Raw genomic sequence first — 16,220 nt, forward strand, 5'->3', positions numbered from 1 at the left:
GGGAGATAGAATAAACTGTTACTGCAGAACCTACCTGGATTCTTGTAATGACTTTTTTTGGTTGTTGTTGTTCCACCTATGGAACACAATTTTAGAAGTAAAGCACTTGTTACTTCGTTGGGTTGGGGTTTATGCCATGGCTGTGATGACTGACAGAGGATCTCAAGCCTTTTGGATCTGAAGTCTTGTACTGGTACACTTAGATCTACATTTACATCAGACTTTGAATCTAAAGTGTTAGTACTTTTATGCTGTCTTTCCAACTGCTCATGCTGTTCTGCCTGTGTGCAGAAGTGAAGCAGTATAATCATTGGACAAATCTGTGTGTGCAAACCAGTATCAGGCACAGAAATGTCAAATATCAGGAGTGCAGTATTTGAAATGTAGTACACTTCTTTCCTTTCCCTTGTAATACTGGCTGCTGCAGTGACTTCTCAGGCTTTCACTGGTTGCTGGGTTGAAAATAAGCTGTCTGGCCTTGCACAGTGTCTTGTTCACTGCAAGTAATGGACATGATCTGTTCACTATTTAGTGAACTAAGAGATTTTCACTGTAGCAATGAAACTTTGATCTGCCAGTCTAATGACCTTGATGTTGGTCAATAATGACCAGCTGTTAAGCTGAGATAAATGGTCTTTTCTAAGAGATGTATGCACTTCAGAGGACTTACAGCAAGTCCATATTTAATGTTACATTACAGTTGCTCAAGGTGGTGAGTGCCTCCACAGTATCCTAAAAGAAAAAGAAACTTGGATGGGAAAACACTGGAGAGATGTGCAGAAACTCTTAAGGAAGATAAAGTTGTGTCAAAAAAGGAGTAGCATAGAAAAGCTTGTAACTTTGGGAGATCCACAATCGAGAGATCCACTTTCTTATGGGGCTTGCAGGCTGATAATGCTTGTCTGGAATAGAAGTCTCAATTGTGCAGTTTATTCAGGTTCTCTGAACTACATGAAAACCATATTGAATATTCTCTGATACTTCAGAATCCCACAAGAATATGTTGGGAGAGAATTGCCAGTAGATGCTGCTTCCAAGTCTTTAATGAATAGGAAGAATAATTAAGAAACATAAACACTCAGAACAAAATATATACAATTTTGGTTTACACATTATACAGCCTCTCAAGTAACTTAGGTATGCATAAAGATTACTATGACTGTTAATACCTTTTCTGTCCTATAAAACGACATCTTTGGCACCACTGAATTTCCCAGTTTATCCTGTTTTACAAATGCTTTTCCCCCAGAATATTTAGAGACATTATGGAGCATATTTTCTAGTATTCTTTATTTGAATGTTTAAAAATCCCAAACCACCAAAACCTACGGGTTTCAGGTTTTACTTGCATGCCTCCCCACTTCCCTTTCTGCTGGGGATGACAAAGCAGACTCATTGAAGGAATTTTATACAGCATCTTCTTTAAAAGAGAAATGGATCTTCAGATAACATATGTAAAAATGTTGATATCGTGAACAAAATGAGATAATGTTCAGAGTGTATATACAGTCATGCTGTACTTCAGTATTTCCAAAATGTAGCTGGAATCAATAGCTGAAATACTTTCCTGCATGTTCCTTGTTTTAGTTTGTTACAGGTTTGAAGGAGGGACGGGGATACTGTTGGGAATGTTTCTCCCTTAAACTTGGAAGAGCAATTAATTCTTTTCATAACAACTTTGGCTTGCAAATAATTTGTTTTGATGATAGATTGCAAGTAGAAGTGGTTATGAGGGTTATAGAATGTTGTTAGTTTGTTGGCCACAATCTGTTTCTCAGCAACTAGGGGGCATACAGTAAAAAAGAAGTATTAAAAAAAACTCCTGGCTTTTCAGGAATTAGTGGCATTTTGTGCAGGGGACTATTGTAAATGCTAACATTTTCTTGGGTCAGAAAGTGTTTGGATAAGTTCATTGAAGAAAATTTCCTCTGGATATCTGAAAGATACTGTCTTTTTGATTTACAACTGTTCTGGGATTTGAAATGTTTTATAAGGTTTATGCTTTTGTTTTGATGGTAGTCCTGTGGAACTGCCTGTTAGCCCGTGGTTACAGGTGGCATACTGAGGTTGGGGTCTATGGTCTCACTAGGCAAGCTGTTCTTAGATTCTCTCGGCCAATAAGGTAGCTTTGAAATGGAGTCATATAACAGTTTGAGCCTGAAGGAACATTAAAAATGATATGGTTCTAACTTCTCTGCCATGGGCAGGAAAATGCTTTGATTTGATTGTTTGACAATATATTTAGTGCTGTTTTGATTCTATTTCAGTACTGTTTTTCTTAAAAAGCAAACCCTGATTGATATCAGGGTCATTAATTGTGATATAACAAGCAAAGTTAAGGCAGGAAATTCAGATGTTGCTGTTGTGAAATGCAGTGTCTTTTAACCACATGATTGTTTATCAATTTCTTTCTAGATAGTTGGAATATGATAAATTAATAAACTGCTATTTCATTGGATCTTACAGGTGGATCTCCATATTTATTATGAAATTAGCTTAACTAAATCTGAAACAATCCTTAAAAAAACCCCAAGGGATACTTGATCAACACTGACTGAAAATAAAATGAAGTAGGTAGTAAGAAGTTGGTCAGCATTCTTACTTGTGATAGTTGTAAATGCCACGAGGGGTGTGGGTAATGCATGCATCAGAACTGTCTGACTTCTGTTTGTGCAAACTGTTCAGGTGCTTGCTGTAGCAGGGTGCAGAAGTACATCGTGGTCCAAATAACTAATGTTTATTCACATGATAAAACATTTGAGTATTTAATACCTTTTTTATAATGACAGTTTTTTCTGTATAAAATAGCATACATATAAGACGTTAAAACCCAGAAATTTCTGTTCATTAATCATTTTTCTAAGGTAATGGTGAAAACAGCTACATATTATATGGAGTTAAGTTCCTTTTAAGTTTAAAGCACTGAATTGAGAGTTCTGTATAGTTTGGCTAGAGGGCAATTAGACATAATCAAGGGTTTCCCTACTGTGGCTTCCATAGCTGTTTAGTCAACTGCATTAACAGGCACACAGTTTCTTGGTAAAACTTCAGGTGCCTGTTCCAAGAAGGTTGGAAGTCTGTTCTTCTGTGTTTCTGGGTAAATACTGTCTTTCTCCATAGGCTTCTTGGCAAGACTTCCCAATTAAAGCATGCAAAGATGCTTCCTTTTTTATATGGATAACCCTGTTCTTCCAATTTTATTTTTGATTTAGATCTTTAACATTTACATTTCTGTAAAATTTTCTTGCAGTATTCACCTCATGGAGGCAAAACAATAAAGGAGTGCAGGACGTGGAATTACATTAAGCTCCATGTAAAAACAGGAACAGGAAATACCTGGATAGCTCTGAGCTTTATGTACGGGATACTGGTCAGTGTAGTAGTTGTGTAACTTTTTCTGGAATATTGTTTTTTAATAATTCCCTTCTAGCAACACTTGGTGTAAAAGTGTTTTTTACTGTGTAATAATTGCCTTTTCATATATGATTATTTGCAATAATAATACTCTTAGAATCGGTGCACAGAACTGTCATTTTATAACAGTTACTCTGGTGAGGTTTTCTTTTAGGCACAGTGTAGAAATGTGTGGCAGATAAGTTATATAACACTTCCTGGTGAAGAATTACTTCTTTTTTTAAACACTGGGCATGCATTTTACTTCTTAGTTTCATTGCAATTATACCTATGCATATTTAATAGCACTTTGGGAAATCTAATTTCAGAGAACTTTTAGTGAGGATTGAAGTATCTGTGGGTATAATTATTTGTTTCATGCTGAAAGTAGGTTTTGAGGTAGTGGTGGGTGTTCTTGATCCTTCTTGTCATTTAAGAAATTAGGAGAAAATGATAATAGATTTATTTTTTCTTAACTGATGAAGAGAGTGGCTAGGGAAGTTGGATCCTCCAGTGATTTGGTGTATCTTCAGGACAAACGTATGACTTGCAAGAGCTTTGTTTGCTTATCGGATGGTGGTTACTTTTTGTTACTCAGACTGTTCTTGAATTATCCTAAGCCATGCTCAGCAGGATACTTAGTGTAATGATACCTTCTGCCTTTATCAGTGCAACTCCTACAGGTATTAGCAAGTTATGAAGCTGGCTGTTCTTCAGGACCAGTCCTGAAGGTACAGCGTAAATTTAAGCAGTCTGTAGGTTTTTCTACAGTATCTTCTACAGTATCCACTACAGTATCTTCATAAAAATGTCTGATTAGAGGTAGCCTGCTGTTGGCAATTAAAGGTAAAAATACATTTTTATGATTCCAGAACAAATTCCACTTGATGAGAAGTGAAGTACATTCCTAGCTTTATTTGAAGTTACTGTGTATGCAAAAATCCTGCATATGTTGGCTGTAATATACTGAAAAAAAAATGTGCTTTTCTGAATGCTAATTGAAATGATCCTGAAATAGAGAATGACCTTCAGTAAGTCCAGATGCCTGAAGGTCTTTCTGATTATATATATATATTTAAATAGGTTGGTTGCTCTAAAATTTCTTCCAGTTGTTCACCTTGTTTTCTTTTCACCCAAAATACGGTCACGGTCACTCCTTAACTGCTACCAAATTTGAGGTTGATGATCCTATAGTACTCCTCCTAGAAGAAGAAAAAACAAAGAAAGTCCCTTGACTTTATGCCAGTGACCACTATAAGAAGCTGGAGAATGCTTGACTCCAGTATTTAACTTGAAACTCTGCTGGTTTGCATTCTTGGAGGATGAGACCCCAGGGTGCCAGAACAGAATTCTGCTGTATGCCTTGAGACCCTGGGAAAAGAAAAGATCCTGCTTTGGCAAGCAGGAGTCTCAGAAGAAAGTTTAAGCAGAGCATTTAAACAGGTTTACAAATTTTATAACACATATTCTGTTTCATATCTTCAGCATGGTTAGTACAGTTGTATTGGTAGAAGGCAGGACTACTGTCTTTGTTAACTCCCTGCTGAAGCGGTGTAAATTGGGCAGTGCTGGTGATGTTCTGTGCCAGGAAGCCAGATTAACATTTAGGAGGTGCAAAATACCTGCTCCTTGTCAACTTTGTGTCATGCCTCACTGAAAATACCGCCTTACACATTTTATTTTAACTGTCTTATTCTTCCATAACTTTAATTCCATTTACTTGATTATATTAAATTTTGTTATTGTTGGTGTTGCCATTGCCTTAATGCAAAGCTCTGTACATTCTGTAAGATTCTATTCTTTTATATATATATAAATATATATATATATTTATATTTATATGTATGACTTCTTACATTCAAAGACTTTATTAGTTCTTGGTCCCTTAGGAGTGTGTGCTACTGAGCTGCAGCTGATGAACACTGACATGAGTGTTCATCACTAGAACAGCCTAAGTCAGTTAGATCACTGTGTTACCAGTCTGCTGTAGATTATGCTTTTGTCTTTATTCCTAAATAACAAATAGGTGTTCCTAATTTTGGAGAGGAAGGGTACATTGAGGATGTTTGCCACACTGTAATTTCTCCCTTTCCTTTCCAGCTCTGTAGTGACTGTAAGAACCTGCCACACCACGAAGTGTACAACTTCACTCTTATTTATGTACTCTTGTACTATGAATACTCATAATAGTAAAGAGACCTAGCTTAATATTCTAATTTCTATTTAGTATTAACTGTCTAACAAAGCTCCAAATGTGGCACTTTGTCAAAAAGTAGTTTTGTGTTAATGGAATAATATACCAATATAGTGGTGTTAACAGTAAAGATACTTTTAATTTAGCTAAATTGAAATACTGTCTTTTGGTGTATATATATAATTAGTCTTATTGGTTGTAGCTGTCACATTATTGGAAAGAAATTTCTTTTACTAGCAAAATGTATTGCCAAAAATGTCAAGCAATTTAAAAGACTCTGTGTGAATCCTTTTAGGTGGTGATGGTCCAAGGTGTGTAACTACTTTTGGGTTTTGTTTCAAAGATGTTATTTGCAAGATTCATGCACTTAGGAGAAATACAGAAAACAGAGGTTATGATGACAGAATGAGCAACTGCAACTGAAGATGAACTTGTGCTGAAGTAGTCATGCTGAGTTGTTGTCTTCCATGACTTCTGTGAATTTCCTGCTAAAAGAAATTAATAAAACCTCTGAATGATCCTTGGCTTTACAAGTGCTATAAGGGAGTTACAAATACTGAAATTGGGAAGTGATTTCTGTCTTGTGATCTTTGCAGATCTGGCAGAATCAACATTGTAATATAATGTCTCATTGCTTAGTAACAGTTTTAAAAAGAATGCTGAAAATTTGACATAAAACCATTTTGAGGTCTGGAAATAACATCTTGAAGACTGATCCATTTAGAATTCAGTCTTTTCACTAAATCAGAAAGCAGTCTGTGAAGTAGCCTTATTAGGTGCCTCACTGGGTTTTAGACTTACTCAGAGGTTTTTTAGTTTACAGTAGAAAATAGTTTCATTTAAGGGGTATTGCACAGCAGACTGGAACTTCACCTTAAAAGAAAAAATCCCAGTCAGAGTGTGATAGATATATGTGTGAAGCTGGGTAGCTGCTTTTTGTTTTTGTTTCTTGTGTTCTTTGTGCGGGTGTTTTTTAGGCTGGTTTTGTTTTGTTTTGGTCTTTTGGTTTTTTGAGTTCTTGTATTTTGTTTTGGTAGAGCAGCCAGAGAAATAATCAGGCAACAAGTGTAAAACATACTGACATAATTTTTATACAATGAAAATTTATGAATCCTTTCTGCATGGAGACACAGGAAGGAAATTGAAATGCATTCACAAGAAGCTATCTATTGCTCTGTAGTCTAATCTACTGCTATTGAGTTTGTATGTTCTTCCCATGCTTTTTCTTAAGGCATTAGACTTAAATGAAGATCTGGACCCTTGGAACTCAGGGAACTAAGGGATTTCTTGGTTAAATGAGAAGGAAGCCAGTGCTATCTCCACTGTAACAGGTGGAATGTAGCTAACATAGCTAGTGTCTGCTGAGGCAGGCAATGACCTTTTTCTTTACTAACTAAAGCAGACACCTCAACAGGTTATGGATAGGAAGTATCAAAGTACAAGTAGTTTGATAGCTTGTTGCTGGATTGTTGAATATGCCTGTCCAGGGCAGAAAGCTGTTCTGGAAAATTAAAGGTAGAAGAAAATGTGCAAGAACCCTTGTGGTGTAAATTCTAAGACTCAACAATTGCAAAGTAATCTTGCTCTTTCTTGAAGAATTTTCCTTAACTGTTGTTCTGGTTTCATTGCACTTCAGTCTGTTTTTTGCAATCAGTTTGTGCTGTAAGTTGAGATCATTCCGTAGCTGTTTTGAGCACTCTTATTATTTGTATTTCAGTAATATAGAGGGAAGATAAAAGCATATTCAACAATTTCTTTTGAATCTCTGATTATTGTTGCATGGTTAAATATGAGTTTGGGTCTGGACCGGCAACTACTTTGGAGACTTTAAAGTAAAGTGACATTTCCTTAGGCATTATTTTAGCATTGCTTTATGTAGAACTTGTCATGAATAAACTACATCAATGATGATGCTAAATGTTTTCAGAATACATGCTGCACTGTGGTGACATGGCTTGTGATAGCCAAGAGTATTTCTCAAGTGTTTGAAACACTGTGCAATCTGTGGTTAAAGGGCATTTTGCTATTGGTTGTTGAACCTGGTGACTGGACTCATACTTGTCCACAACCTTGTCTGTGTCTGTTTTCATTAGTTTTTCTGCAGAGAAGGTACTGCTCACAAGCTTTGCATCTCTTAAGCAGTTCATACTGGAATAATGTGGAGAATATTTTAAAATAGAAAATTTACATAGGAAATGCTGTATACAGTCTTGTTAATTGACTGAGGGAATACTTAGAGTTGATAGCTGATATTTTAACAGGAATCAGCTTTTGTCATTGGTGTTGAAGCTGTGTTGTGGACTTGTTCCAGCAAAGACATTTGGAAAATACCATGACTTAATCGATTTTAAAGGTGCAAACCTGCAATAATTTCTTATCACATGATAGTCCAGTAAGAATTCTTTTTCATTTGTGAAAAGATGCTAATTTTTGGCTGACATCTGGAGATGTGCCAATTGACTGTAAGCTGAGTAACATCCCAGTTTTCAAGAAGGGTGACCCTGGTCGCAACAGGCCTTTCAGTCCCTCTTCAGTGACTGGTGAAATCATGGAGAAGCTTATTCTGGGAGCTGTTGAAGAACACCTGAAAGACAACACAGTCACTGGTCACAGGCAGCATGGCTTCATGAGGGGAAAGTCCTGCTTATCACACCTGATTTCCTTCTGTGACTGGGTAACCCACCTTGTTGATGAAGTAAAGCCAGCTGATGCAATCCTTTTGGATTTCATTTAAGTTTTTGATTCTTTCTCTCAGAGGATCGTTCTGGACAAAATGTCCAATGCACAGCTGGATAAACACATCATGCAATGGGTGATCACCTAACATCTTGTATAAACTTTTTTTCTGTACAAGGCATATGAGCACCTTAAATTTTTATTTTATTTATTGGAAAAACTGATGTGAAACAAATTAAAATTCCATAGAAAGTCTGTTAAGAAAATAGATTGAGGTTTATTAGTTTTACTTTGTGACTCGAACTTCAGGAAGTTCTTTGGGGGAGGATATTTATATTGTCAGTCTGAATTGTAAAGAGAATTAGTTTAATTTGTGTTTGTTTGCAGAGCTTTCTTAAATTGTTATTAGAAACATGACTACCTTACATCTTTGGAGCTTGCTTTGAAACATGTTTCATGGATTACTTAACCTGCTTAAGAAATGCAGTTGAAATACGGTGTTCAGACACTTCATAGAATAGTAAGTGCTTATAACTAATAAGAATTACTTTTGCTGCCTATGTTTTACTTGGCTGTTTGATTATCTTGTGTGATGACATTTGATATTTGAATGGAATTATTGTAATTCCTCAGTAGAATTATATTGATACTGGTGAAAAAAACTTGGAGATAAAAATGATTGGGTTTTTTTGAAGTCAAAATGATCATTTGTGTCTGCTTAGATTATGTAGTGACTCCAAGCATTCCTGTTAGCTGTCAGTTGAATAAAGAAATAATGCCTGTTTAATGGCCTTCAGATCAAATCTGCTGGATCTCAGGTCTGATGTCTGATTTTGGGGAGATCTAGTATGTAGGGACAGTGACTGTTATTCTGACATTGTGGCATGGAGCATTTTGGTAGTTCTTTTAGAGTCTGTTGATGATAATGACCAGGTTATTTTCACTTTTCCTGAAGTTAATGTTATAATTGAGTGTTACAGAGTAGAGTGTGCTTTCAGGAAGATGAAAGTTGTTTTACACATTCCTAGGCAGGAGCTTACTTTTCTGAAGGAGTATCTCTGGGTCTGAAATTGAAAATAAAGACTAATTTATAAATTAAATGTGCTCATTGTTTGGTAAGTTTTAAACTGAAACAAAATATTATAAGCCTGTTCGTGCATGAAGAACACTACTACAAGAGTGGTCAATGAATGATAAACTCCCAAGGCACTTGCATTTGTTATTTAAAGAAAAGTTGTATAATTTCCAGTTTTTAGAGTTGTACATTTTAGTCCTTGAGGAGAATGCTACCAGAGTGTGAATCCATTGTTTTTAGTGCCTTCTGCTTCTTGTGGACATGTGGTCTCTCTTTTTTTCCCCCTCACATCCACTGGCTTCTCTGTACTGGATAAAAGTTTAGGGACAGAGAGTTGGTTTGCTTTGTTTACAAACCAACGTGTTTAGAGGGTTGTTAGACTTTGAAAACACAATTATTAATTGTATGAGTTTTGTTACTGTACTTACTGTTCTTAATACCACTTTGGTTAAGAGAGTGGTTGTAAAAATCCTAAGAAAAAATTATTCAGTGAAAAAATTCTCAGGAAGAGTGACAGAATGAAGGCACTCATATGCTGAATGTAAGCTGTAACTTAGAAGTTTGACCCTAACACAGAAGAGCATTTTCTCTGAGTTGGTTGAAGAAGCTGATTGAACTTGGCAGTAGTGAAGAGGCAAAGCTTTCAGTGTGTGCGATGTGGTGAGAGTTGGAAAGAGGAAGGACAGGTTAAGGAAAGGAGAAAGTTTTGTGGGCCTGGTCTTTGCCCTACCCACTGCAGCCTGATGGGGATTTAGAAATGTGTAAATCCTCTTCCATGTCAGCTGTGTCATTAACCTCCTTAGACCTAGCTGGGTTTCTTGTTTCTGCTGCTCTTATCCAAAAGTTGCTCCACTTTTTTACGTCACTTTTCTAGTGGTTAGGATTTGCTTTTAACAACCTGTCAGAAACTGATCACTGGAGTTTTTGAAAAAAGTATAAATTGGGGAGCCAGGAATGATCATCAGCTCAAATGGAAAAGATCTGTAAAAGTGTAACCTTCAGGAAACATTTTAGCTTTGCTGCTCTTAAGTGTAGTAGTTCACTATCCCCGTATTTAACTGATCCTTCATAAGGTTGTGCAGAAAAGTACTTTATTTAGTTGCAAATGTTGTTCAGATGTACAGTGCTGTTAACCAGTTGTTAAAATCTTTTTCCCCCACATCTTTTACCTGAGCTTATTGCTTAACAGAAGCAAATATCTTCTGTTAATATATGAGGTGTTGTTTCTATATTTTTTTTGTCTTCCAGTTATTTTTTAGTCTACAGGGTCTTTAAGAGTATAATGTCTTTAAAACATGTATGGTCCTGATGTTACCATTGACATGTATTGTACTGTGCAACTTACTAGAGAGAGTATCTCAAGACTTTAATTTACAAAATAAATAAACATTTATTTATTTATTTATTTATAGTAGTCAAGGTCTCTTCTTTTAGTCCTCAATTGACAGTTTTAAGGATTAATGGGATTCACAATAAATACATAAACATAAGCAGATCTGCAGGAATGCACTAAAACTCACGCTTTTAGTTGTTCTGAAGGAGTTGAAGTTTTAAACTGTGTTTGTTGAAAAATGAAGGTGGAGGCTTCTCTTAGGTTCAGTTTCCCTTTTGTGAATGGGAACTGGAACTTTGATACATGCACAGATGTGTTCACTCTTAAATGAGAGTGAACTACTACTACTACTTCACTTTCAGCATAATAAAGATCTAAAAATCATGATTAGATTAGTGTTATTGTGTGATAAAATGTTCCTGTTGTCTTGAGGTTGGTGACCTGCCCTATTAGGATAAGCACACGCTTAATGTGTGCACTGAGTAGTTTCAGTGTATTGCACTTCTTTCAAAATTACTGGCTGGCCTTTCCTACCGTCCTCCTGGAAGTCTGAATGGACTTTAGAAAAACAAAACAACAAGCAGTGCATAGCTGGCATTACTTCACATACAGTTGACTTTTTTCAAAATAAATTTACAGATATTAAGAGTTAACAATGTTTAGAACTCAAATTGAAAGAAAGTATTTTCTGAGTGTAGTCCTGTATTGGTAAACTTATTAGAATTTGATTGTTTGAATTGTATGGGAAAGTGGTGGTGCTTCAACAGCGGAAGAGAAGGCTTTTAGTCAGTCTTCCATGTTCTACTATCGAGGTTTCTTTTATGCCTGTTTTTCCCTTTAATACGTTTCACTAGGTTTGAGATGCTCAACAAGTATTTTAAATACAGCATGTCAGAGTTTATTAAGAAAATAAGACTATCAAATCCTATATGGATATCCTAACTACTATATAACCTTTAGGTTACATATGTAATTTTACCTTCCCAGAATGTTGTAATAACTTCCCTCTGTTTTCCTCAATGGCTTAGAGAAATATATTTGATCAACATGAAGTTTGTCCAGCTTTTCTGGGCAGTTAAAGGAATAAAGTGCAATTTTAAAGTGAATGCTACTATGCTTGGTGCTGTATGACGTATAGAAAATACTTCTAAAATTTTAGGACTTTCTTTCAAAATAAAGGTGGGGGGAAATCCTCATTTTCTTTTCCTTTAAATTTTCATATATGAGTTTCCAAATGATATACAATATTTTTAATAATTTAAAGTTATGTATAAGTAACTTAGTAAACTACTTTAAGTCTTCTGTTGCACTTACATCAAACAGTATAGTTGCATACTAGGGATGTGGAGTATCAGTGAAATGTGATTTTAATTATTCCTATAATTTAAGGGAAAGGTTCTTGTTTGAGGTCTTAGAGTTTCTGTAGAAGACTGTTGACTGTTTTGAGTATCGTCAGACTTCCTATTTAAAAGATAAAACCCCTTTCAACTACAAAATGCATGTATCTCTTAAATGCAGCATGCTGTTAAAACAATACTAATTTTGCAAAGTGTACAATATTACATGTTAGAATTTTTATTTGTTCCTTTCTTTATGTGCATTTTGTAGTTTTTTAACCCCAGATAATTCTTTGTCCTGGGATCCATACTGTTCAAGCAGCTATTCAGTAATTCTTTTTATCCTTGAATTCTATCTTGCCTAGTTTCAGGCATTATTTAATGCATCCTTGCACAAATACAAAGTATGTGTCACTCTAACTACTTCTCAAAGCTCCCTGAATTCTCTTTCATAATAAAGCTGAGCAAGTTGGTGTGGTGGTACTCTTACTTGGAGCTGAGGGCCAAGGTGTAGAGGGAGCCCAGAGTTGTTTAAATGTCAGTTTTGTAGAAACATAGTAGATCCCAGGGCTTTGTGAAAATACTGAACATACAAAAATTTACAGGGTGGTAGAAGAGAAGGAACCTCCCCTGAAAATTAAAGCCTTGGTTAAGCTTTGAAGAATTGAAAATACAGTCCTTACCCGGATTGAAAACTGTTCTAACAGAATCTGTGCACTGCTAAATCCGGCTGGATTTTTGTAAGCCATGAGTGGCCATATATTTACTTACAGAACTATTACATGCTTTATAAAAGAATGTGGTTTTCTCCCCCTTAAGAAATGTTCTTGCTAATACATTTTTAAAAATGCATTTTAATTGAATTTTTAATTCAGAAGAGTTAAGACTCGTATTTGACTTTCATAGTCTCTCTGCTCATGTTTTTTAAACCCTAGAATGCAAGTTATGATAACATGGTGAGTTTAGGCTGAACGAGGACAATGTTGCCACTGAAAGGGGTTGTTACTTCAGTATTCCATTTGCATGCCTTGTGCCAGGCTGAGTTATTCCTGTGGCTTTACAGACAGAGTAGGATCACGAAACTCATGTAAGTCAGAACCAAGTAAAAAATAAACAGAATGATTTTCTCAGTAGACTTGATGTGTGTCAACACAAGCAGCTAAATCAGCACAGTAGGAGGAACAGAAATAGGAGGTGGAGGAGGATTGGTCCTCTTAGTGTCAGCCTGAGGACTTGCAGATCAGTTGAAGGCAGTGGAAGGAATTCTGTTGTAACTGGGGAGGGTGGAGTGTGGGGTGGAAAGGTGAATATGAATTTGTTGTGTGCCGTTTCGTTTCCCAGTTTTTGTGCTTCAGTCTTAAGTCATCAGTATATTTACAAATGGTATCAAATCTATCTCTCCTGAGAACTGTTTCAAAGGAAATGAGTATGTAAGGATTGTGAAAGTTGTGTTATGTAGATACCATTTTTTGAGCATTTGTCTTGTGTGTGGAACCTAAGTTCATCGCCCCTGAGGGCAATTTGTTTACTTTGTGCTTTTATCGACCCTGAGATTTACTGCTTTTCAAAAAAGGAGGTGTGTTAATTCATAAGGCTCATGGTCATGCCGTGTGCCAGGTTTGACACTTGTCCTTTCTCAGTTCAAGACTGAAGGAAGCAAGTTGATTAATTTCTAGAGCAGAGTTTTGGTGACCCGATTCTTGGTTTTGTATTGAAGGTCTTAATGACTAAGTATACCTCAAGTCTAAATGGATTTTCTGTGTTTCTAAAGAGTGAGCTCTTAACTTCTGCATAGCTAACTTCTGCTATGTTTTAGCCATGTGATGGTTACAGTGAGAAAGAATAATAAATCCCAAAATCAGTCAAACATGTATACAAACAATTACAGAAAGCAGTTCTGATAAAAGAAGTCCAATAATATTGACAAAAATGTCAGAGCCTTAACTGCAAAGTATGTTCTTGTGTGGTAACCTTTCTGTTCAACCTATTGGACTCTGTAAAGATTGTTATAAACAGTTGTATAGAAAAGTGGTTTTGGGGCTCTTTTTGTAAAGCAAATCTTTGGGGGTTTATTATATATTTTTAAGTTTTATTTTTATATAATTATTCTGTACTAGATTAATTCTCAAGATCACGTAGCTCATTAAGTTGTCTGGTTGAAAAGTATCAGATCTGGGCAATATTGTCAAGTATGGAGACTTGATTCTGTGTGGCCAGGTACTCCAGAAGCGTTTCCATAAGGAAAAAGTTGGGTGTGAGCATTTAAGAAGCAGATGCCTCCCTCTGTGTAGGTTACAGTTACGTTATTTTCCTCTCTGAGGTTGCAGTAAGGGTCAACAATTGCAGCTAAGATTTGTCAAACAGTTACAAAAGGGTGCTGGCCAATGGAAGATAAGTAAAGAGGAGAAGCCCATCACTTACAGAAGACCTTAATTTTGGAAAGAGTTGAGAACTGCATTCAAGTCAAAGGGCATAGGAGCTTTCATAACCCTCGTTAGAGAGCTACCAGAGTAGTTCTGAGTTTATTGTTGTAGATGGAGTCTGTGGGCAGCCAGTAACTCCCAAGTGTTTGTAGTATGCTGTTGTGCAAATGTGCAGGTAACATTTTTTTTTTAAAAAAACACATTTGTAACTCTTTGTGTGCTGTGGAACAACTGTGCATTGACTAGTGAAAACTGGGATAGTGTGTTAGGTTTGTGAAATTGGTCAGTTGCTGCCCTAGGTACTAGAGGAGTGGAAATTATGGGTAATTGTAGTTTTCTGCAGAAGGCTGTTAACTTTCTTTTTGATTAGAATAATTTTTGGAGTGTGTTTTGGAATCTAGCATAGTTGCAGTTGAGTATAGTTGGGTTTGTTTGGTTTGCTGATTCTGGATCTTGTTCTCTTTTATTTTTACATATCTGTGCAAACAGTACAGTCTGTTTGGGTATATTTGTGGTTTTTTGGTGTTGAGTTGGTGTTGTTTCCTCCCCAGTCCCTCCTCTCTTGCAATACACTTTGGTTCCTTACTTTTTCTCACCAAATGCCAGTGGTTAGTTCAGTGCTTTCATGACAGACTTTTAATTGCAATACTCTTAACTGCCTTGTTCTCACTAGGATTTTAAATGATTAAATCAGGAGTTAACTTATGCGAAGTAAAGAAACGTGTTTGAATTTGGTTCACCATTGAGCACAAGGCCAGAGTGGCTAAAATCAGGGCTGATCTGTGAAGTCTTACACAGCGATATCACTTGGGCTCAGCAAAGGAGCCATGCAGAATGCGTCAGTGCTATCACCCTGGTTAGCCTGTTTCGGGCTGTAACCACTGAGAAATGAAAATGTGCAACCACGCCCTTTACAAAAATCTTCTCCGATAGATTGGGTGCCAATCCTAGCACTTCTCCCTCCTCCCCATGCCTCCTGTGGTAATGAAATGGTGGTGTTCTGGAGCTCAGTAGAGCAGTGTGGTCTCTACTCCTTAGTCTAAATCCCTTTTCCAAGAAATTTTATGTTGGATCAGTACTCAATTAGCTATTCAATGACTTCAGTCAATTTAAAGTCATAGAGAGGACAAATGAGTTTGTAATGATGTTTCTGTGATGATGGCAAATCCACTAATGTCATTAACTGTTTAAATCTTGTATTCCCATCTGCTAATTCACTTGTCTTCCCTAGGATTTTGGATTGCAAAAATCAAAACACAAGTCCTTTTACTTTGTAGTAAAGAGACTACTTTTTTCCTCGACAAACTTACTAGGTTTATTTTTCAACTATAATTTTTTTTTTTTTTTTTGCGCTAGTTGAGATGGCTTAGATGTTCTGCTGAATTTATTATCTTCTACTAGGTTAGCAGGCAAGTAGGGGTTTTCCTTGCTTCTTTTTATGTTAGGTGGGTAGTCTGACTGATGCTTTGAAAAAAAGAAATCATTGTTTTTCTTCATATAGAGCAGCACACTAAACCCAATGGTCCCTTGATAGTCTGAAATTCAGCTGTTTTCAGTATTAAATAAATGTGAATCCATAAAATAGATGTTTCCTGTATAATGGATTTATAAATTCTGTATTTGAATTTAGGTAATAATTTTTTAATCTGTTCAGTATGGTGGCTTTAAAAGGTGAGTTGCTAATTGCAGTGTACCTAATTTAATATGGCTTTTGGTTTGGAAGAAAATGTATAATAGAACTTATGCTGAAAATGCTCTAAGGACACAAGTGTGTGTATATATCAAAATG

The 16,220-nt window shown here is 36.1% G+C and overlaps 1 protein-coding gene across 5 annotated transcripts in view; it reads left to right on the top strand.

Moving 5' to 3' along the window:
* The window catches only part of STRN3 (striatin 3), a 58,888-nt gene that overhangs the window by 3,032 nt on the left and 39,636 nt on the right, over positions 1 to 16,220 (top strand). The gene's annotated exons all lie outside the window — the stretch shown is intronic.

The sequence above is a fragment of the Zonotrichia leucophrys genome, chromosome 5, assembly GCF_028769735.1.
Source record: "Zonotrichia leucophrys gambelii isolate GWCS_2022_RI chromosome 5, RI_Zleu_2.0, whole genome shotgun sequence".
NCBI classification, from domain to species: domain Eukaryota; kingdom Metazoa; phylum Chordata; class Aves; order Passeriformes; family Passerellidae; genus Zonotrichia; species Zonotrichia leucophrys.